The sequence below is a fragment of the Clarias gariepinus genome, chromosome 14 (assembly GCF_024256425.1).
Source record: "Clarias gariepinus isolate MV-2021 ecotype Netherlands chromosome 14, CGAR_prim_01v2, whole genome shotgun sequence".
NCBI lineage: Eukaryota > Metazoa > Chordata > Actinopteri > Siluriformes > Clariidae > Clarias > Clarias gariepinus.
The window spans coordinates 22,849,355-22,872,996 of NC_071113.1; the positions used below are offsets into that span (position 1 = coordinate 22,849,355).

General features: G+C 38.5%; 1 protein-coding gene across 7 annotated transcripts in view; it reads right to left on the reverse strand.

Moving 5' to 3' along the window:
• Positions 1–23,642, reverse strand: part of usp54b (ubiquitin specific peptidase 54b) — a 136,029-nt gene that overhangs the window by 92,142 nt on the left and 20,245 nt on the right. For 4 of the 7 annotated variants that reach the window (XM_053511503.1, XM_053511507.1, XM_053511508.1 and 1 more), the window contains one exon: positions 15,702–15,825. The exons of the other annotated variants lie outside the window; for them this stretch is intronic. The gene's annotated coding sequence lies outside the window, so the exon portion shown is untranslated. The remainder of the gene's footprint in view (positions 1–15,701; positions 15,826–23,642) is intronic. 7 annotated transcript variants of the gene reach the window in all.

Below are 23,642 nucleotides of genomic sequence, written 5' to 3' on the forward strand. Positions count from 1 at the left end.
TTTTCCTATAAGAAAGCTACTCAAGTATCTGATTAATCTGGGTTACAACCAAAATCGATAAAGAATTATTAACTATTTCAACTAATATCCATAATACTCTCTCACACTTATCTTCCATCCCGCTTAATCCTGTATTCAGGGTCGCAGGGACCTGGAGCCTATTCCAGGAGGCAGGGTCCCAACTGGACAGGGTGCCAATCCATCGCAGGATGGCCAATTAGCCTAATTCACATGTCTTTGGACTGTGGGAGGAAACCGGAGTACCCAGAGGAAACCCACCATGCACAGGGAGAACATGCAAACTCCTTGCACACAGAGCTGGGAATCGAACCCGCACCCTGGAGGTGCAAGGCGATAGTGCTAACCACTACACCACCGTGCCGCCAGTATCCATAATAGTTGATGATAATTTGAAAGTCATCATGTCTTCTATTAAAGTAACATTAAAATCCCTGCAGATTTAACAATTGTAGGGCTACTTGTCAATGCAGCAACCATCAATCACTGCACTTAATTGGCAGCATCAAAATAAATTCACATCAGTGTAATTAATCATGACTGTTATCTGCTACATTTAGATTTAGAATTATAATGCCGAGCACTGTGCGTCAGACCTGCAGGAATTTAAATGTGAAAACCATGAACGCTGCACACACACTTCCTTCACTGGTTTGTTACACTGATCACATTTGCATGTGATCTCATTTGTCTTAAGTAAACTAATTAAAGGCAGGAAATGTTAAATAGATTTCCTCGATTATCATATTGGTATTTTGCAAGCAGTATATCTTTATGTACCAAATATATCTTCATGTACTTCATGTGCTGTACTGAGTCAAACTTAATATCATACCTCAGTGCAAGCTAATTAGTCAGGACAACAGTACAGGGTTGGATGAAAAAAGCCAGCACAAACTACTGTAAGTGTTGGATAGATTACGCTATCATGCAATTAAGAAAGAAAAAAGTGAAATGCAATGTCATTTTAGAAAGAAGACAGCTGAAGTAAGTGAAAGGGTTTAGGAATTAAGTAAAAAAAAAAGAATTAAATTAAATACCATATGCCAGAGATGTGATGAGGCAGAAATTACTGCCTTCTTTATTTGCTCATGGAGGTCATAACCTTTGAAGGGGAGTCTCTTCTGTTCATTAGTGAAATTGTACTAAATCCAAAGAACTGCTGATGGCTAAGACTTGTTGGAACTAGAATCACCCCGATGGGAGCAAAACATGAGTTGTCTACTCTGGCATGAGAATTCTGTTCAGTTCAAACACAGCCTGCTAAAGCAGGACAGCAATGAGAAAAGAAAAAAAGCATCCAGGGACTGAAACTGAGCAATTAAACAGCCAGCTCCAGCTTTTATTGAGATTTCAAAGCAGTTTTGTCAACCTTTAGATCCAGAGCACAAACAGGAACTTTAGCGCAAATGACGTGTGGTACACTGTGTTGTCTCGCTTGCCGCTCGTCGTTGAAAGGGTTTGCTTCTCGAGTGCTTCTCCTGTGCTCTGCCTATCACCTACAGAGTGTGCCATCGATCACTCAGGGCTACGTTGGCAGTGCATGGAGGTCTCCATGGTGTGAATGAAGCTCTGGAAGACAGCCAGAGAGATGGGAGGAATGCACGACTCTCCTCTCTGTACAGACAGAAGGGCTGAGCAGCATTTCTCTGCATGGGAGGTGTGGGTGAAGGCACGGCGCTCTGCGACTGAGCAGCCGAGATGGAAGTCGGGCACTTTAAATTCAAGGAACCTTTTAATGACTTTAATAACAGCTCAGGTGTACAAGATGTGCAAATATACTGAACACTTTCTTTTCTTAACTCGGCCCCAATTCTTCAGCCCCAGCTAACTCTTCATTCCGATTGAGGCATCTAACCAACATGCAAGACTACTCTGCTGGAACGCTTGGAAACTGCAGCCATTTTAATTACATTAAAGTGGCATTAGGTTTTTTTTTTTTTGTTTTTTTTTTACGCGATTAGCGATTCCTGTTGCAAATCCGATTTCAACACTTTCTTAGCAAGGAGGACAAGCTGAATTAAACGCTCACCAGCCGAGTCTTGCTGCTTAATGAGACTCCCCTGTCCTGCAGCAAGGAGAAAATTAGCAAGGACGCCCCCACTTTTCTACAAATGATACATGGAAAAAACAAACCCATTTAAAAAAATAAAATAAAAACCTGAGCATCCATTAACTGCGGCGACATCATCGTAGTACAAAGCAAATGAGAGAAAACATAATGAACTAAAAAAAATTAGGGCTTTTAGCCAAGTCAGTTAAACTAAACAAAGCATAAAGACTGGTATTGATGCACTGAGCACATACTGTAGAGAAAATGATCTCCTAATCTAGCTTAATTTACACTCATTCACCAGACGAAGCTGTAACTATTGGTGATGCATCGCTACTTGTCTCCGAGTATAACTGCAACTTGAAATCACAGATAATAGAAGACGTGTGGTATTGTAATGTGGTATTATTTCTTTATTCCTATAACGTATGAACCATAAAAGCTGACCAGCTTATGAATTCATTAAAACCGTCTAATCAATGTGTACACAGTAATTGTGACTTTAATTAAAAAACCATGACAGAACAGAAAGTTGTATCCTTTGAGTGTAAATCAGCTTTCTTCCGTTGGAGAAAATACTTTTCATTTTAGGTCTCAATAAGTCATCGATGATTTATCTTTACAGAGGCTCATTCCCTCATTATATCCGAAAACAAATACCCAAGATATCAGGAGCTCACAGGCACACCAGCATGTATACATACGCATCCGAGTACACGAGGGTGTGGGGAGTAAAAAGCTTAGCGGTTTGGAAATTCGCCATGGAAACACATCTCTGAATAAACATAAGAAAGCTGAGGCATATAACAAGAGAGGAAAAAAAAGCAGGCTTGAATTTTTAAATTGCTAAACTCCATAACGCTTGGCTCGGTGACGTGTGTCTTCCAGGAACAGTCTCTGTTTCCTGCCTGGAAAATGTTTCACGGCTTAACACTGCTTTTAAGAGCTTATGTTCTTACATCCAGAGCTGAGGATTTCACCGAATGCGAACACAGGCCTAGGGGAAACATCTCTATTTTATTTAAGCAAAAGCAAGAAACTGTCTTCTCGAATACAGTTCAGAAGAAACATTTGAAAACTGCACTTAGACACTGTTCTCAGACACACTTATGCTCCATTTCACACCTGAGTTTACATAAATGGGAAACAATTGAAGTCGGAATAGCAAGAAGTGAGTTCTGGTGTTTATAAAGCATTCTAAGTGAAATATCACAGAGAAGACACAGCCATCCACCTAGTACAGTCTTTCTCTTCTACTGTCCGTCACAAGCAACACTAGCTGCTTTAAGGATGTCTAGTGTTTAAATGTCCCATCGAGCAGCAAATTCAGATGCCCTATGAGTAGCTGAACTTGTTTCAGAAAAAAAAGCTTGTGTTATCCTTGTTGAAAGTCAGGATGAGAAACGGGAGGCTCAGCTGGTGGGTGGATACTGACCACAAGTAAATCGGGAGAAAAAAAACAAAAAAAACAGCAGTACCGTAGAAGTAATTAGATTGTGGATCCACTGCCGGCCCCTTGCCGTACAAAAGGTCAAAAAACCTCTTTAAAGTAATAACAGGAAAAATAGGCAGTTTTACTTATAGGCAGGATACTTTCTTTACTGATTCCATAAAGGAAATTGATAGATCTCTGCTAAATCACGCTTTGTCTTTTGAAACCCGAAGAACAGCGTAAAAAAAAAAAAAAACTAGGTTGAAATAAGTGTTCTGCTTCCACCGAGGTCCTACAGTATATGAAGCTATAACCTAAGAGCAAGAGGCATACTATAGCTTTGCCTGTACTCGATAAGGACATAAGAGATCTGGAGGGGGCTGAAGATGAATTGCTGCAGGAGCTGGAGAGACACAGCAGCACGCTGATGAGCTGATGATCACTTTCTATGATAAAGAGCTCCACATACTTCTCACTCCTGAAGAGAAGCCTCTGATTCTCGAGCATCCATTACTGTTGGCCAACACGGTTTCTGTGATAAGCAGCGACCTCAATCTGGAAGAGTCCGCCGACTGGTAATCTAATAAGCTCTGAGGCATGACATACACACACACACACAAGGGCGTACACACGAGCAAAAAAAAAAAAGTCACAGAACAGAAACTGGGACGAATATTACTGGCAGAAGGTCACAAATCGAACTGAAGATCTTTGTTTTTACAGAACTGGGTTATAGGCTTGTGTAATATATAATAGTCTAATCATCTCTACAGCACCGCAACCACAATATTCACAATATAACACTGACCTCCATTATAGGCTTATTATTACACTCGTACAACAATATAAGCTCCCTATTGTACAAGGTCAAAAGGTTGGATTGGCCAGAGGTGGCTGCTATAAATAGACTAGCAGCCCCTACACACACAAACCCACACCCTACAATTCCTTTTAAAATGTTGAACTATGAACAATGTTGTCACTAGGGATGGCTCTGCCACGAAAAAATCCTTTCTGTAATTTATTTGTAAGCCAGAACTTCTCCAAAAATATAGGGTACTTCAAAGAATTGACTGTAAAACTCTTTTAGACGTTTGACCTTGCTGTGACCTTGATGTTTTTTTGAGCAATTTCTAAAACTAATCAGTTTTTCTGCTTTGCACAATAATAATTCCAAATACAAATATTTAAACACTAAATCTTGAGACTTTTCTCTAATGAGAATCTTGAATCTTGGACAGATACAGGAACAGACAGACAAAGACAGAGAAATGGCAAAAACCATACTGTAGCTAGTCAAAAATGTTAAGTTAAGTCTGTATTTGTTACACATTACAGCACAGTGAAATTCTTTCTTCGCATATCCCAGCATAACTGGGGTCAGAGCACAGGGTCAGCCATGATACAGCACCCCTAGAGCAGTTGGGGTTAAGGGCCTTGCTCAAGGGCCCAACAGTGGCAACCTGGTGGAGCTGGGGATCAAACCGCCGTCTTCCGATCAGTAACTCAGGGCCTTAGCTCTCTGAGCCACCACTGGTAAAAAAACATCTTTGTATGTTTTTTTTCCAGACATGTGACCTTGCTGTGGGTTGGATCAGTTGAACTCTAATCAATTCATCTGCTGGTAAAAATCCACATTCTGCTTATCATGTTTGGTATTTAGGAGCATTACAGCATTAACCAGAAAAGGATGTCACACCTGCAATTTCTAAAAGAAATGACTCGATTCTGCTGCTTTTGTGCTTTAAGCATTTGTAAAGTACGTGTAACACTTTCTCCTATTAGAATAATAATCAGACCTCATGATATATTATATTGCTCAACCATAATCGTTTTGCTGTCAGGCTACTGATGAAGATTAGATTTTGGTCCTCCTGTTTAATATCCTGACCAGGTCAGACTCTTGCGTTACAGGATAAAGAGTATGTACAGGGACAAGTCTGCTAATGAGTTGCTCGACAAGTACGATGAAGCATCATGGTATGAATTTCATGTCCTAAGGTGTACTGAACGAATTGCCTTGAACGTTCTACAAGAAGCAGGTGCACCAAGGCATTTTTAAAGTTTCACAAGGAGCACATATTTATTACTTTATACACAGCATATCATAAAACGACACAAATAATGTTATATAAATTTTTAAAGTGTCCTATGACCTTGCTTGTCATCACATAGATTACATAAAATAGTATGCTATTCATTGTAAAGACACAGTGATAGTAAATAACTAAAATAAGCAAGCAACATACAGCAATATGTTATTAAGAACAAATTTTATTATGCTAAGTAAAATATAATTAGAGGGCGGCACGGTGGTGTAGTGGTTTACACTGTCGCCTTGCACCTCCAGGGTCTGGGTTCGATTCCTGGCCAGGCTCAATTTCCATCTCTGTGTGCATGGAGTTTGCATGTTCTCCCCGTGCTTAGTGGGTTTCCTCCGGGTACTCCGCTTTTCTCCCACAGTCCAAAGATATGCAGGTTAGGCTAATTGGCATTCCCAAATTGCCCGTAGTGTGTGAATGAAAGTGTGATTGTCTGTTCAGGGTGTACCCTGCCTTGTGCCCTAAGCCTCCTGGGATAGGCTACAGGATAAAGTGGTATAGAAGATGAGTGAGAGAGTAAAAATATAATAAGACTTAATATAGTTGGGCTAATCAGCTTTTTCCACATATTGTGCAATAACATCTATTTTGGCACATATACATTTTTCTTGGCTTTTTAGGCCTACCAGTGTATATATATTTCAAAACAAGTTTTATCTGTCGTGCATTTGCATGGTTCAACTTTTTTTTGCAAGCACATCAGTCTGGCATTTTGGTGTATCAAATACAATTATTTCTATATATCTCACCTGAAATATCTACAAAGGTTCCAGCATATAGCTGTCATTTCGCTGCCTAGTGAACTAGGTACATACAGTACAGTACCAAATTGAGGTAGACAGAGAAAAAAAAAAAAAACGTCTGAGTGTGTACTTTTTAAAATAGGCACCAAGATACCATAAGAAAAGGGCATGGCATGTTATTGCCTCCGCGTTTCTGAAATTAATAGAGCATCGTGGCAACTGGTCAATTTATGGCGACAAAATGCCATCATTGCCACTGTGAAGTTAACACCCTGGAGCGGAGAGAAAACTTCTGGGATGATTTGGAACAGCAGGCAAAACTTTAAAAAAAAAATTTTTAGCTGAATTGCACTTTAAATCTGTAGAAGAGTGGGCTAATGCTGAAAGGAAGGGTCTCGAAAAACGGGTGGAATCTGTACCTAACAGGATTAGCACTAATATTCAGCTCAGGGAGGGCAAGTAAAAAATGATTTACATAGCTTATATTATTAATGAATGTTCAAGTTCAAATCATAGTTAAAAATGCTCTTGAGTGGAAAGAATGAAAAGAGAGAAATCAGGGAAAAATCCCTTCATTCTTGAAATAATAATAATAATTAAACGCTCACAGAAATCCATATACCATGCAAAAATCAAAAGACTTCAACTTATTATTTTCATAACACCAATCATCATGAGAAATCGATACTCTGCCTGTCATTTTTCACTAAAGCAATCAAATTATTTTCGCTTTCCCTCATTTTCCACCTCATTCTATTTTCTATCTACTGTATACCACTGTCTGTTCACACCAACTATATTTTGTCAATCTGACACAGCTGCGCTTTTGCAAATGTGACAACATGTAGCTGGTGTAAAGATGAGAATAGCTAAGCCATATGGAAGTCAAAAAGTATACTGTATGCCTAAAGCACTCATGTAAAAAAAATTATAATAATAAAAAGAGGGAGGGTTATATTACAAGAAGCCCATATGATATAATTTTTTATTAGAAGTACATTTACCATGCAGTGTTGCTCATAATTTAACAGAATTACACACATCTGGCAGAGGATCAAATGTTAATTGTACGTCCTGGATATAGCAACGATGCATAAAATGGACTCAGTCAAATATACTGTACATTAAATACAGTCACACTATACTTAACTTCCCAACTGAAAAGCTTAGCTTTTAGATTAAAACCAATAAATATCGAAAAAAGAATCTCAAAGAGCTCTAGTTTTTTTTTCTTTCTTTTTTGCTGGTTTTTCCTCATTTCAGATTCATGTGAACTGTAAACGACTTGGATATATATCAGACAAACCTGACAAACTACTGGATCACAATGACTGTGAGGGTCAAAGAGGATGATACTCAGCAGGATTTTCCAGATGTTACAACTTAAGAATATTCATATATCACCTACATATCTACACTGATTTGTTTTTAATTATATCTCGATTGCTGTCAGAATAAGGTTCCAAATAATACATATTAAGCAAACAATAATATCTGACCTCTTGTTTCAGGTCTACTGAGATTATATTGGAATGTCCTGCAGAGGAATTTTTTCATATTAGATTTCATTAATATTTGATTTCCAGCTTTGGTGTGGGAAGCCAAATACAAACATTCAATTTTGTTATCATTACCCATGTTTTATCATCACTACCACTTAATAATTCTATAAAAAATTATGCATTTATTTCCAATTTTAATATTTGCCAAAGTAAACAAAGAAGATCTGGTTTTCCGATTTTTATTTTTTTAAAAAGAGAGAAAGGGAAAGAATGCAATGTAAATGTACTTGTAGTGCTGACTATTACGTTATAATGCTAACTCTCAGCTTTTGCCCAAGCAGAGAGATGCAGTAAGATACAGGTTTCAGCACATGACTCATGTTGGTACGGTCATGTGTCCTGAAACGTGATTTTGTACACAGTGTGCGGTAAACACTTGCCCTACACGTCTCCTCTAAACACACGCATGCTGTCTGGGGCTGAAATCGCAGATTAAGCGTGTGTTAGCCTTACAGAAAAAAATAATATGGCAATATATTGTAAAATACACTCACCTAAAGGTTTATTAGAAACACCATACTAATACGGTGTTTGACCCCCTTTCGCCTTCAGAACTGAATTAATTCAACATGGTATTGATTTAACAAGGTGCTGAAAGCATTCTTTAGAAATGTTGGCCCATATTGATAGATAGCATCTTGCAGTTGATGGAGATTTGTGGGATGCACATCCAGGGCATGAAGCTCCCGTTCCACCACATCCCAAAGATGCTCTATTGGGTTGAGATCTGGTGACTGTAGGGACCATTTTAGTACAGTAAACTCATTGTCATGTTCAAGAAACCAATTTGAAATGATTCGAGCTTTGTGACATGGTGCATTATCCTGCTGGAAGTAGCCATCAGAGGATGGGTACATGGTGGTCATAAAGGGATGGAAATGGTCAGAAATAATGCTCAGGTAGCCCATTGCATTTAAACGATGCCCAATTGGCACTAGGGGGCCTAAAAATTGCCAAGAAAACATCCCCCACACCATTACACCACCACCAGCAGCCTGCACAGTGGTAACAAGGCATGATGGATCCATGTTCTCATTCTGTTTACGCCAAATTCTGACTCTACCATTTGAATGTCTCAACAGAAATCGAGACTCATTAAACCAGGCAACATTTTTCCAGTCTTCAACTGTCAAATTTTGGTGAGCTCGTGCAAATTGTAGCCTCTTTTTCCTATTAGTAGTGGAGATGAGATGGTACCCGGTGGGGTCTTCTGCTGTTGTAGCCCATCTGCCTCAAGGTTGTGCATGTTGTGGCTTCACAAATGCTTTGCTGCATACATACATTGGTTGTAACGAGTGGTTATTTCAGTCAAAGTTGCTCTTTTATCAGCTTGAATCAGTCGGCCCATTCTCCTCTGACCTCTACCAATAACAAGGCATTTTTGCCCACAGGACTGCCGCATACTGGATGTTTTTCCCTTTTCACACCATTCTTTGTAAACCCTAGAAATGGTTGTGCGTGAAAATCCCAGTAACTGAGCAGATTGTGAAATACTCTATATTAAATTAAATAATACATTTCCATATATAGGAAACTAGTGCTTATATTTATTAATACAGTATATTGCAATATATGAATGGACCATATATATGTATGTATGTATACTTAGCAAAAAAAGAAAAATCCCTTTTTCAGGACTGTGTATTTTAACAATAATGTTGTAAAAATCCAAATAACTTTACAGATCTTCATTGTAAAGGGTTTAAACAATGTTTTCCATGCATGTTTAATTAACCATAATCAATTAATGAACATGCACCTGTGGAATGGTCGTTAAGACCTTAACAGCTTACTAAAGAGGACACTACAGGACACTAAAGAGACTTGTCTACCGACTGTAAAAAAAACCCCAAAGAAAGATGCCCAGGGTCCCTGCTCATCTGCGTGAACGTGCATTAGGCATGCTGCAGGGAGGCATGAGGACTGCTGATGTGACTAGGGCAATAAATTGCCATGTCCGCACTGTGAGACGCCTAAGACAGCGCTACAGGGAGACAGGAAGGACAGCTGATCATCCTTACAGTGGAAGACCACGTGTAACAACACCTGCACAGGATCGGTACATCCGAATATCACACCTGCATGACAGGTACAGGATGACCACAACAACTGCCCGAGTCACACCAGGAACACACAATCCCTCCATCAGTGCTCAGATTGTCCGCAATAGGCAGTCCATGAGGAGGAGATGCACTGCAGTACTTCAAGCAGCTGGTGGCCACACCAGATACTGACTGGTACTTTTGATTTTGAGCCTCCCTTCATTCAGGGACACATTGTGAAACATTTTTAGTTTATGTCTTATGGTGTTGACTCTTATAGAGTTCATACAAATATTTACATATTAAGTTTACCGAAAGTAAAAACAGTTGAAAGTCAGAGGACGTTTCTTTATATATATATATATAAAGAAACGTATATATATATATATATATATATATATATATTGCAATGCATACAAAAAACATTATATTTTTACTTATAATTGTTTTAATAAAACATTATTGAAACTTATTTGTTAAATAATATTGAATTTATTAAAATTTAACTGGCAAATGGCAAACTTACTTTACATTCTGTACAAATGTCATTACCAATAAAGAACTAAAATACAATATACAGAATATTTTTTTTAAGCAGTGAAGCAACGAGATAATGTTGGTGTTTGTGTTCAGTGATTTCTATACATTTATCATTTAAGGCCAAACCTATTTTTGTTCATAGATTTATGACTAAATGTTAAACTTTTTCTCATGGCCAACCCTATTAAGCGTACAGTACATGTAGATTCTGTTAAAGACAGAATTTTCCACAATTTCTCCCACACATGCTCTAAGCCTCTAAGTGCCCCTATTATGCCATTTTAAAGGTTGTTACTATTGCTTAATGAGTCTCTCAAAACAGGTTTTACATGTATGCAAGGTCAAAAACACCTTAGTTTTCAGCATGTGTCGGAAAACGAAACGCCTATTACCATAACTGAACGAAAGCTCTGGAGACCCGTAAATACATAGAAAAGATGGTGTCGGTTTTACCGTGTAGCGACCAGATAATTTTATATTAACTGTGGCTACAAAAATCGAGAGGTCCTTTATCTTTGTGTCGGTGTTGCATTAAAAGGCCGGTGAGCAAAAAGGATAAACACAAACAAGTAGAGAAAGCAAACGTGTATTATACAAAACTAAATAAGGTAAACGAAAAAGATGCACCACAATCAAACAAAGATATAAACAATATTTACAAACTACATATAAAAAAAGGTATGTGTATGTGTGCGTTAACGCCAGTGAGTGGAAAATGTCCGAACTCCGTGTTTATTGTATGTGTGTTATCCGAGTATACCGAGTATGGTTCAGTGTCACCGAGGTTAATTTAGTCCGAGAGGCCGGTGACAGGGGGTGAGAAGTCCGGGGAATATGTCCAGTCAAAGATAATCCGGGTAAAGAATCTTCGAAAGAAAATGATCCTCAGCAATCTCTCCTTCTCTTGTCCAAACAAATAACGGCAGCACTAGTCCACCATTACTACTCCTCTTTCCCGGCTGTTCCTTTGAAGGCAGGTCAGGGAAAGGGCAGGCGCATGCGCACTTTGCGTGTGTGGATGCATTTTTCCCCTCGGGGCTTGCCGTAGAAAAAAATGCATCCACACACGCGAAGTGCGCATGCGCCTTGCCACTTCGCGAGTGTTAAGTTCAGTTTTGGTGAATGGTGAAGAATAAACAGTTAAAAAGGATTTTGTGCCCTCTTTTTTATTGTTTTTTTTTATATTACAAAATGTTTAAGCAAACCCGGCACGAATGCTCGGTCACACTAACAAGAGTGTGGTAACGTTAATTGTAAGATGGCGGGCAAGTTGTTCGCGACGTAGAACGTGGGCGGGCTGGTTGTTCGCGACATAGAACATGGGCAGACATTATGCAAATATGTTACGAGTGACGTGGATCCATTACAGTGTAAAAATGGATTTTCTAACATCTCGTTTAGGCAAATGTGGGCCGACTCTTTTTTTTAATAGACAAAAAAATTTTATCGTGCACTATCAGCGTTACAGATAGTGCAGATAGTTTATGTTCACATACAGCTAAATAACACACTGCATGAAAGATCATATTTACAAAAACATAATAGGACCTCTTTAAGTGGCCAGTGTGTTAGAGAAATGTGCAGGACATCGCCAGGCCTCAGGGTCAAGTCAGCAAAAAGCGCTTTATCCATCATTCATCCAGACCTTTAGGTGGCGGTAGCACACCACCTACTTTGCCTGCCGCAGATAAAATGAAGACGAAGAAGATTAAAAAATATTAAAGTTAAAACCACAGAGCATGTGGTCAAAAAACATGTAGTATATTTTCGTTGAAAATTACACAGCTTATGTTCGTTCTTAAATTGCAAAAGGAATTCAAATTATACCTGTGGGTGGTTTATAGTGATGGGAAGTTTGAATCATTTTAGTGACTTGGTTCTTTGAATCTCGTTCATTTCGTTCTTTTGTTCAGAAATAAAATAAAATGTTGCACTTTCAAAAAAAAGAACCCCAATACAGTACACATACACAAATTTTGGCTATAGTTGTAATAAAAATATTACAATGCAGCTAAGGACATATTATAATAAACAGAATGAGTAGCTCACCTCTTATATCTTCCAGTCTGAGTCATTCATTCTTTTGAATCTATTGTACCGCATAGCGTCTATGGGAGTCACATGACAAAAGAACAAAAGACTTGGGACTCGAAGACTTACTAGCAGAGCCATTTAATTCTGTTTCCTGTGTACTGCACTGCATAGTATGGATATCCCGGACAATATTCCAAAGGAATTGCAAATTGCATTTGCAATTGCACTTTCCATATGTGGACGCACAAAGTGTGCCATAATTCAAATGCAATTTCGAACTTTGCATAACCGGTTGCTTTTTCACCTTCGCGAACGCACACTGACTGCCAAATTTCAAATGAAAAGGAAAAGTTTATTTGCATTTCCCATGTCTTACAAGTCATAAGCCTGTGATATTTAAATAGCAAAATCAATTACCACATTTGCGGCGCGCGTCAAGCCGGCCAAAATTCATACGCAATCGCTAATCCATTTGCAATGAAACTGCAGGAGAATGTTTCGGAGTTTCCATCTGCACCACATCATCAGTCAGGTAAGCAGCAGCTCACGAGCTAGCTCAAGCTCACCTCTCAACCTTCAGACAGTTGGAAATGGAGTAGCTGAATGGTGTTTGGGTAAATCTCAAATGTTTATTAATTTTTTTTTTTTCATTAGATACTAAGCAGCTTCAGGAACTGCAGACTTTGGACAAACTTGTTAGACAACCACTACAAGAGCAGACTAATTGAGGATTTTTGATATGTTCAATAAAACTATAATATTTCTCATTTGTGTTTCATGCATCTCATTCATATCTCGCTTTAATTTCATTATGGTCTTGTATATGGCTCATTTGCATAAGCATATTATAAAGAAAGATATATTTAATCAACTTTAATATATTATGAAGTATATTGTTATATATAAAATTAGCCTACATACATTAAAATATATATTTCAATATAATATACTGAAGGCAATTCCTTATGTATTTAATATATTGTCATATAGTAATATAATATAATTTTCCGTATATTGTGAATATAATTAGATCAGAACACTAAATCATTCAATATATTGACAGGTAATATATAGAGAAATATATTTTCTTTCCATAAGGGTGTGATGCGCGCACTAAGGTTTTGGTGCTGATGCATATTGATGACTCATAGTGTGACTCATATGGGGATGTGGGAGCAGCCCTTCCACTCGTGCTTTATCTCCACCGATAGTGCATCAGAAACTGTGTATATAAAACCCCATATTTTCACCTTCTATACTGTAGTTGTGCAGCTTTTAGCTGTGATTTACCAAGTGGAGTCCAGAGAGAACAAATGAGAGGTCTTTTTTTTTTCTGTGTATGTGTTACTGATAATTTGCATTACTCTTACTTAAAGCCAAAGACCTAAAATATATTTATACAAGGGGTGCTCAAGTCAAACCAGGACTTCTGAGCAAAACATCAGAACAGAACACAGCTATGAGAGTAGAAACTCCCTTTATCTATACAGTGGAACCTCGGATTGCGAGTAACAGTGAGCAAATATTTGGTTTATGAGTACCGAGTATCATGTATCGCAAATGCGCTTCTTGTTTTGATGCCGAACGTCACCTGATCACAACTGAGCCAATTTATTTTTCTCTCTCTTGGGCTGCGAAATTGTGGGTAATTCTCTCCCTGCGCTTAGTGCACGTCTCTCACTGGTATAATTAACATCCGTGCGCACGTGTGCTGTTTACTATAACATTGTGACCACGTGTGTGCGCGTAAAACATCTTTTATTTTTGTGTTTGTAAGCACGTGGGTACAGCGCGCGTGTAAAGCAAAAGAAAGTCTCATTAGAGAGGTTATAAATCCATTTTCTTTCTCTCCCTGGGTCAGCATGCCGTTATGTGTGTGCGCGCATGTAATTTGACACCGTGCCCCTTCACACACACACACCCTCCTCCCCTCGCCTTCACACACACACACACTCCTCCCCTCGCCTTCACACACACACACACACACACAATAATGGATGAATAATTGATCAAGTTGCATTGTGTTTGTTGAGTATGTCATTAAATAAAATTATCCATCCATCCATCTAGAAACCTCTTTAGTCCAACTAGGGAGGCCAATGGTGACCATTGTATTTATTCACATTTGTACAACCGTGGTGGGACCTCCAGTCAACATTCGGTCAACATTCACACACATCCACACACTATGGGCAATTTGGGAATGCCTTTTAGGCTAATTTGCATGTTTTTGGACTGTGGAAAAAAAATTTAATACTCAGAAACCGGACCTTGGAGTTGCAAAGTGACAGTGCTAACCACTAAGGCACTGTGCTGCAAATAAAATTATAGTTATTCCATATATTAGTTTAAACAAATAACTTCGAAGATTATGGTACAAAATGTTAATGGTACAAATCTGTTAATGCTTTAAGAATGTAGTGCTCCAAAATGAATAGCTCCAGTTAATAAAAACAATTGAATATATTTGCCTAATGTGCTTAATATTTAAATAGCTGGCTTATAAATATAAAAAGAATTTTGCTATGATCAGAAAAGACTCCTAGGGAGGAAAAAGTAGATCAGAAATGTATTCTAATGTAGCTTTAAAACCCCTATTTATTTCATCTAAAATGATTGCACATGAAAAACACAGCATACAAGAAGATTGGGGTCTAATGAGTGCCTCGGAGATGACCAATAAAAGGAAACTAGCTGTAATTATTTGCAGTAACATTAGCCTGCCTTTGGAGCAAAGGTTTGAAATAAATGTAGTAAAAGTTTATCTTGCATCTATCACTTTTTTTTTTTTTCAATGTTCAAAACTAAAAGTTGCCTACTTGGGTTAACAAGCTGAGAGGAAGTGTGTTCGGAAGTTTGGCTGACTCAGACCTTTTCTCTGGACATGAGAAAGCCTGGAGGTGTGTTTTAGGCTCGAGGCAGAGACACCCAAATCATCTCAAGCTCTCTCCCTCGAGTAACAGCTGTCAGCAAACCCATCTCATCCTAAAATGATGTGAAAACTTTCAAAAACCTGAAAATCAAGCAGCTAAAATTTCCTAATATTTAACCTTCTTCCTGCCCTATAGACACTCTCATATTGACTGCTATTCATTTAGACTTAATAATTACTGTATATAAAGGGTGAACCGAAATATGAAATGCATTCTCAGAGAGAAAAAGATGAGCAAATAACCTGGTATTGATCGTGAGAGTGGAGCAGCACTGTTGAGTTGTACGGAAATTTACTGCTTCTCTCGGCTCATGAAATGCAATGAGAAATCCTCCAGCAGGCGTGCTCCGGGCCGGCCGAGGCGTGCCTACACAGCAAACAAATAAACAATGCTTTTATCATGGAAACTGTCTCAGAATCTCAAGTGATTCATTTAGACCCTTAGTAAAAGAACATGAACCTGAAATTCAATTACTGTATGTACCTGATTAGGAAATTTGTTGGTAATTAAAGATAAATTCATATGGACACACAGATTATTTTATGAAGTATGCCTTCTGTACAGTCAGGTATCTGCCAAGTTTAGATTAGGGGGGGAAGGATCTTTCCATTCCTTGAATTTAGAGTTTACTTTAAAGGTCCCATATCTTCAATTTCTTTAACAAGTTAATACAGGCCTCAGAGCTTCCCAAAGTGTCTGTGTTAATGCTATAGCTAAAATACTCTGCAGATAATGCATTTTAAATTCATACCTTCTGTACTTCCGGCACCTCCTGTACTACCAAATGTACTGTTTCAGTGTCTGTGTAAATGAGATACTGCTGAGTATCTCCACGCCCCTCAGAGCTGAGCAACAGTGGGAGGGGATCTTCTTATATGAGGTCATATTAGGGGACAACTAAATGGCTTATTTCTAAACCCAGCCCACACAAAAAAGGACAAAAAGCAAGAAAAGCCCCCACCCCCCCTCACACTTTTTGCATTTCCACACACAGGAGACACATCTGAATGCCTAAAAAATAACTAAAAAGTTAATCTGGCACAATAAAATCTTATTTCCTTTTCTTTTTTCTTCTGGTGTATTTTATAGTGTTATGATCATTTTTTTTTTTTTTTACTATATTTTTAAATATATAATTCCAATTATATAAAAAGAATGTTCAAGTCAAACCGGGACTTGTGATGAAATTTCTTGTAAATAAAGTCTTAAAACTGATTGACCTTGAAGAAGACTTCAAGAGTAATACAGTGATGAGTGCAGCAGTGAAATGGTGCAAACTTTTTAATGAAATACAGTACGTACAGTCATGAATAACAATCCTGGCTGAGGTGGCTCTGAGCCCACTGCAGTCATTCCTGTGAACATTCAGAGAGTGAGACACCTGATCCTTGACATCAACGAACAACTTGCGAAAGAGATGGATCTGTCTACATTTATTACATACTGTACAATTATTCATCAACACCACCTGCACATTACAGGAACTCTGCTGGGGGTAACTGCAACATCACCTCTACAGCCCTGACCTCACTCCAAGCCATTTCCATATGTTTGGGCTATTAAAGGAGTTCCTGGAAAGCCAGTGTTTCAGACATTTAACAGTCTGATCATGGCTCTGGAGTACTGAGAAAACCTTCTAACTTTACGGTATCCAAGCACTAGTGAAATGTTGGGAAAAGTGCATTAGTGTAGCAGGGGATTATATAGAGAAATAACTGGTTTTTACTCTTATACCTGTAACTGTGTTCTGTTATTCTGCACAATCAAAAGCCCCAGCCTGACTTGAACACCCCTGTATCTCATAATGCACATAAATGTAAAATTAAAGCTTATCCTGGGGTCCGTTCTTCGTACAGCGCTAACTCAGTTAACTGGATTTGATTATTGAGGAGTTGTCCTGATCTCAGATTGTTTCGTTCTTCGATGCGCTTCTCGCATTTGCTGTCATAGCAACATGTCCGTAAGCTTGAACCTGCTCGGTAGCAGATTTATTTCATGTAAACAGGATTTAGGCTGCACTTCTGGCGGGTTGTGATTGGTTGAAATGGCGAGATCTAATTATTAAAGAATTACTAAAGATTAAAGAACACGATTAAAGATGGTTAAAGAGCACGACTGACACGGACTGACTGACGTGAGAAAACAAAAGTATATGCCCCCCCGCCATGGACCCCCCCCCACACACACACACACATAATCACTATCAAATATTATATTAGAACATAAATTCATAGGTTTATTATTATCAAATATGATATTACTATTATAATAAACCCTAGACACTTGACAGCCGTCAAAACCATTATTACAAATTCTTGAATAGTGGTTATTTTGTAACATTTATTTTTCAGGGGTTTGTCATGAATATGCAAAAAAAATTGTATATAATACAAATAAATATTTTTATAATGATAAATTGGACGAAACAAATTTTATTATAAAATAAACAATAAAAGTATACATGTATTTGAAAAAAATATTAATATTTGTATTTTTTATATACAACATTTATTTTCATATTGTTTATTTTATTTTATTGTCTCATGTGATTTGTAAACCATTAGCCTATGAATTTATGTTTTAATATAATATTTGATAACGATTATGTAGGGGGGGCAATCCATGGCAGGGGGTCATTTCAGTGCATAACACGTGTTACAAAAAAAATTTAGCTCGCTCTTTTGCCATTTTGTCAACCAACCAATCTTGTGATCAGTGTTTCTACTGTCGATGCATATCGCCTTTTAAACCAACGCATGAATGCGCAATAATCCTAGACAACTCAATCCAGCTATACTAATCATCAACAACAGGTGTGCTCGAACAACCAACTTAGCCGGATCGTAATTAGCACGATGATCTCATCTTAGATGTATCAACTCATCTCGGATGTGTCAAGCGACCGATGAGGAACAGACCCCTGGTCTATAGTATATAATAATAATATTAATAATAATAATAATAATAATAATAATAATGATAATAATAATATATATAGTGTTATTACAGCATGGTGGCGTAGTGGTTAGCACTATGGCCTTATCCCTCCAGAGATTAGCGGTGTAGAGAATGAATAAATAAACATAGTGTCATAACAAAATAAATCAAACTGAGCCACAATGCAGACTTCAGCTGTTCCTGTCAGATATGGAGAAAATGTGGGACAAAGGAGATTATCTCAAGTGATTCATGTCGATTATCTACGCTAAACAGAGGCGCCCTAAACAGACACATCTCGAATTTTTCGCCAGTAACATCCAGAGAAATGTAATGCCTTTGTGATCAAAAGAACTCAACCCCTATTAGTAGAGTGTCAGATAAGCAACACGCTGTTTGATCCTTTGAATGAGACATTAGTTTCTGTGATCAAAACATTTATTCAAACCTTCAGTACTGATCAAAATAAAATGCACAGGGAGTTGCACTTCCTATCTACCAGTGGAGACAAAATAAAAAGACTTACACTTAGAAATACAGAAAAAGGGCAACCTTACAACCTGGGTCATCAAGAGTTCCATATAGAATAACATAATACCTCCAAGATTCTGTGATTTAAAGGTGCGGTTAGTAATATTTAAGTGCTCAGAGATCTAAAACGATCATACAATCATAATCAACACAGACTGAAAAATCTATGTACATGTAAATGTACAGTCGTGGCCAAAAGTTTTGAGAATTACATAAATATTGGAAATTGGAAAAGTTGCTGCTTAAATTTTTATAATAGCAATTTGCATATACTCCAGAATGTTATGAGGAGTGATCAGATGAACTGCATAGTCCTTCTTTGCCATGAAAATTAACTTAATCCCAAAAAAACCTTTCCACTGCATTTCATTGCTGTCATTAAAGGACCTGCTGAGATCATTTCAGTAATTCAGTCTTGTTAACTCAGGTGAGAATGTTGACGAGCACAAGGCTGGAGATCATTTTGTCAGGCTGATTGGGTTAGAATGGCAGACTTGACATGGTAAAAAGAAGGTAATGCTTGAAATCATTGTTCTTCCATTGTTAACCATGGTGACCTGCAAAGAAACACGTGCAGCCATCATTGCGTTGCATACTGTAAAAATGGCTTCACAAGCCTGGATATTGTGGCTACTAAGATTGCACCTAAATCAACAGTTTATAGGATCATCAAGATCTTCAAGAAAAGAGGTTCAATTCTTGTTAAGAAGGCTTGAGGGCATCCAAGAAAGTCCAGCAAGCACCAGGATCATCTCCTAAAGAGGATTCAGCTGTGGGATCGGAGAGCCACCAGTGCAGAGCTTGCTCAGGAATGACAGCAGGCAGGTGTGAGCGCATCTGCACGCACAGTGAAGACTTTTGGAAGATGGCCTGGTGTCAAGAAGGGCACCAAAGAAGCCACTTCTCTCCAAAAAAAACATCAGGGACAGATTAATCTTCTGCAGAAAGTATGGTGAATGGACTGCTGAGGACTGGGGCAAAGTTATATTCTCCGATAAAGCCTCTGTCCGATTGTTTGGGGCATCTGGAAAAAAGCTTGTCCGGAGAAGAAAAGGTGAGTGCTGAATGTCAAAATGACTTGAAAGTTTGCATAATAAAGCTCCTTTAATTGAGACTAATGTAGGCTATACAAGGGCATCCCAAAGCCAGCACAGAAGTGCCTTAAATGTCCACTGGGAGATCTCTATAGACAGCCATGTTAAAATGTGCAATTTCACAACAGAACTAAACGTTTGCAGTCTGGATCAAAAACTGGTTGTGGTCTCCATAGCGAGATTTCTTATTGTGACAACTATAAGCAGGTAATTTTTTATGCAAGTCAAAATTACATTAAGCCCCAAATTATGCTTAATTATGAGTGTGGTCAATTTGAGTGACAGATGTCAAACTCCTGTCTGTCTGTAGTTTAACTAACCATCTTAGCCTGAGCTTAGCTAAAATGCTAGGGTTCGTTCATTTCATTGAACTGTGGTGTCTGAGGTAGGTAGGCATCTTCCAACCAACAGCCAGACTCTGTTCGTTGTATCCATATGCCAATTAATGGATTACCCTGGATTAAGGCAGAGTCAGCTCTTGTCAATGGCGATGACCAGAGCTCTTACAGCTGGTCCTTAAAAACCGCTCCTTAGAAAAGCCTATGGGTGATATCATGTAGGGTTTCTGCAGTTCTTATACGGTGTACGAGTCTCTGTTCTGATGATCATTATCCTCTTTTAACAAATGTATAACGAAGCACATCATGTTTGGGCTCTGAACAAAAGGTCAGCGAGTTGTCAGCCGAGGTTTCAGTGTAATGAGCTGTCGTCCACTTCACATCACACCTGCTAGGATGTTTACTTTCTCTCAATATGTTTAAGCAAGATGACTGATTGTAGAAGCAGGAGAATTATATCATAGCTGAACTTTATTTTGTACTTTTTCCCTCTCTGGACTGTTTTGATCATGTATTATTACACAGTCAGGTAGATTATGTCTCGCCGCAGCAGGTACATAGTAGCGCTGTGAGGAGCATTGGGTTTAAGCATACCATATGAAAAATCAATAAAAACCGTGTAGGTGTTACAGCCCACTTGTCCTACCATTGTGTGTCGTTTTGCAGGCAACAGAGATCTCTTAGTATAAATAATACTGCCTCCAATTATTTGTTTATTTATACACAATGAATTCATTGTGGTCTTTTCTAAGAAACAGAAAGGCCTTTCTTGCCTTGGAGGCACAGGTGGGTACGGGTCATCTACATTGTTTTGGAACAGTACAATAAGTGATTCACCAGGCAAGACAGAAAGCTAATGTTTAGGAACAAAGATGTCACTTATAATCACACTGGTCTTTTCAGCACCACAACAGTGATCGCATCCGGACCACATCAGGGGGAAGAACAAACCCGAGGGCTCTCCTGGTACTCCCTTGTACCTTGTGACTCTGTTTATACTACAAAATCATGCATATTAGGTTAATTGGCCTTCCCAAATTGCCTGAGGTGTGTGTGTGTGACCTGCAATGGTTTGGCACCCTGTTGAGGGTGCACCCTGCCTCATGCCCCCGGCCTCCTCTGGTTGGCTCCAGGTCCCCATGATCCTGTACAGGATAAGCGGTATAGAAGACGAACTAATAAAAGAAGCCTTCACACATATTTGGAAAAAAGTCTATCCTCAATTACACGTCAAACACCTTTCTCAATACAGGAGAGCCGAACAGTGCTTCAGTTGTTTTTCAAGATTTCTTTTATATGGATCATGTTCTTGTAGCAGGTATGCCTTTAAAACAGTATTTTGTGATTCCACTTGCCATGACCATATTTGGATTTCCTTTGTCCTCATGCTGTATTGGGGAGTGTTAATTTCTAGCCTCTTTCCAGTTCAATTAGATTCAATTAGATGTTTATTTCAAATAACTGATGATTTTCCACTATATACCTGTATAATTGTGATTATGAGTCCTACAGTGATGTACACGTGTTTTATTGGTCATTTTGCATGCACGTCGCATATTGCTGCCACGCACTGTTTTAATTGCTGCACAAGTCCTCAGGTCGCTTGTTCGTGTTTTCCAGATTCAATAAACGAGGACATGATGACTAGAATGTCGGTGTATTGAGGTTTTCCGCATGACACAAGATTCGAGATTACACAACGCTACACTCTGGTGCTCTGATCTTTACCACCTGTTACACCAAACAACAAAATGCAGGCAAAGCACCAGGTTTTCTGATCCAAGAAATTAGAACTGTCTGTGGTAACAAGCTTAGTCTGACAATGTATTATCGGTTGAGATGAAATGCTAAGTTATATTAAAAAAAAACTGTTTTTTAAACCCTGTACAAATTCCATATCTCGACACACATGTGCACATTGATGCGTGTTTCCTCACGTCACCTGGATTAAAACAGGTCATGAATTTATGTGACCACTCATTAATTTTAAACCATATATGTGATTTTAGCAAAATTATGCTTGAGATTTTGTTCTGGAGGACGGCAAGCAGTTAGTCGGCTGCATTTGTTATGGTCAAGTGCCTCTTTTTTTACCCGTGTTAACAGATATTGCTAGCACTGCAATGAAATCCCCATGCTGCTGGTGCTGTGTGATATTAGCGAGTGCCCCAAACATGCAGAGGCAAAAAACATTCTCATACAAGGTGCCTGACTGCATATCAGATATGCATGCAATATAGATCCATACACAGAGCCAATCTGGCAATCAGATAACCCCAAAAAATTAGATATGTGGCAAATTTGAATAAAAATAAGAATTGAGTCACATCAGATTGGTGATGAAAACAGGTAGATACCATGATGTTTTTCATGTCACTCCACTCTCTCTAATAGCCTCCTGTCTCTGACTGAGTGTCTCTCTGGACCAGATATTGGCTAGACTCCAGCAATCAGGGACTTAAAATGCAATTCACGTGTACAGATAAATGAATGGATTTATCAGCTAAGACAAGTGTTTTCTAAAACATTTTCAGCAGTTTATCCATCAACATCCCTTTTGTGACATCATACCCAAGGGAACAAACGTCTGTTAAACATATACAAGCTTTAGGAGTGGGAAAAAAAACATGTTGTGGGAGTTCCCAGAAACAGGATGGCAGGTGATGTCTGCTGATAAACGGCCTGTCCTTAGAAACGCATGAGTCTTAATTCAGACAGGAAAAGCTGTTGTTCTAAGAAAGGTGTCAGGTACAAGAACATTTTGGACGGAAAAAAAATGGCTCACACATGTGTCCAGTAAACACGATTAACTTAAATTTTTGATCAAAATCCTGCTTTCCAACCCAGATAGAAGGCAATGACAGCACCCAAGGTTTGACTGATGGTACTTAGTTAGTAACCTAGTAACCCAGTGTAAGGATCTATCCAATGACGGAAACTTTAAAGCACTCTCTGCCAAATGCCTAAATGGAGAAAGCAAAATGCTGGCCACTAATCAGGCTTAATATTGAGAGAAGAGCAGCCATTTATCCCATTAACCTGCAGAGATGATTAGGTGGCTACACGCCAAGCCACACCAAGTCACTGCACTCCTGATGAAGGACAAACACTAATGTCTTCATAGATTTTCAGACATCTATGTGGTACACTGCTGTGCTAACAAGAAAAATAACATTAGTTACATTTACCTGGACAATGTTTCTTCAAACCAACTGAATTTATTCCAATTAGACTCCAACTTAACTGCTTTCATAGATGCTGCCAGATGTGTTTACATGCTCAA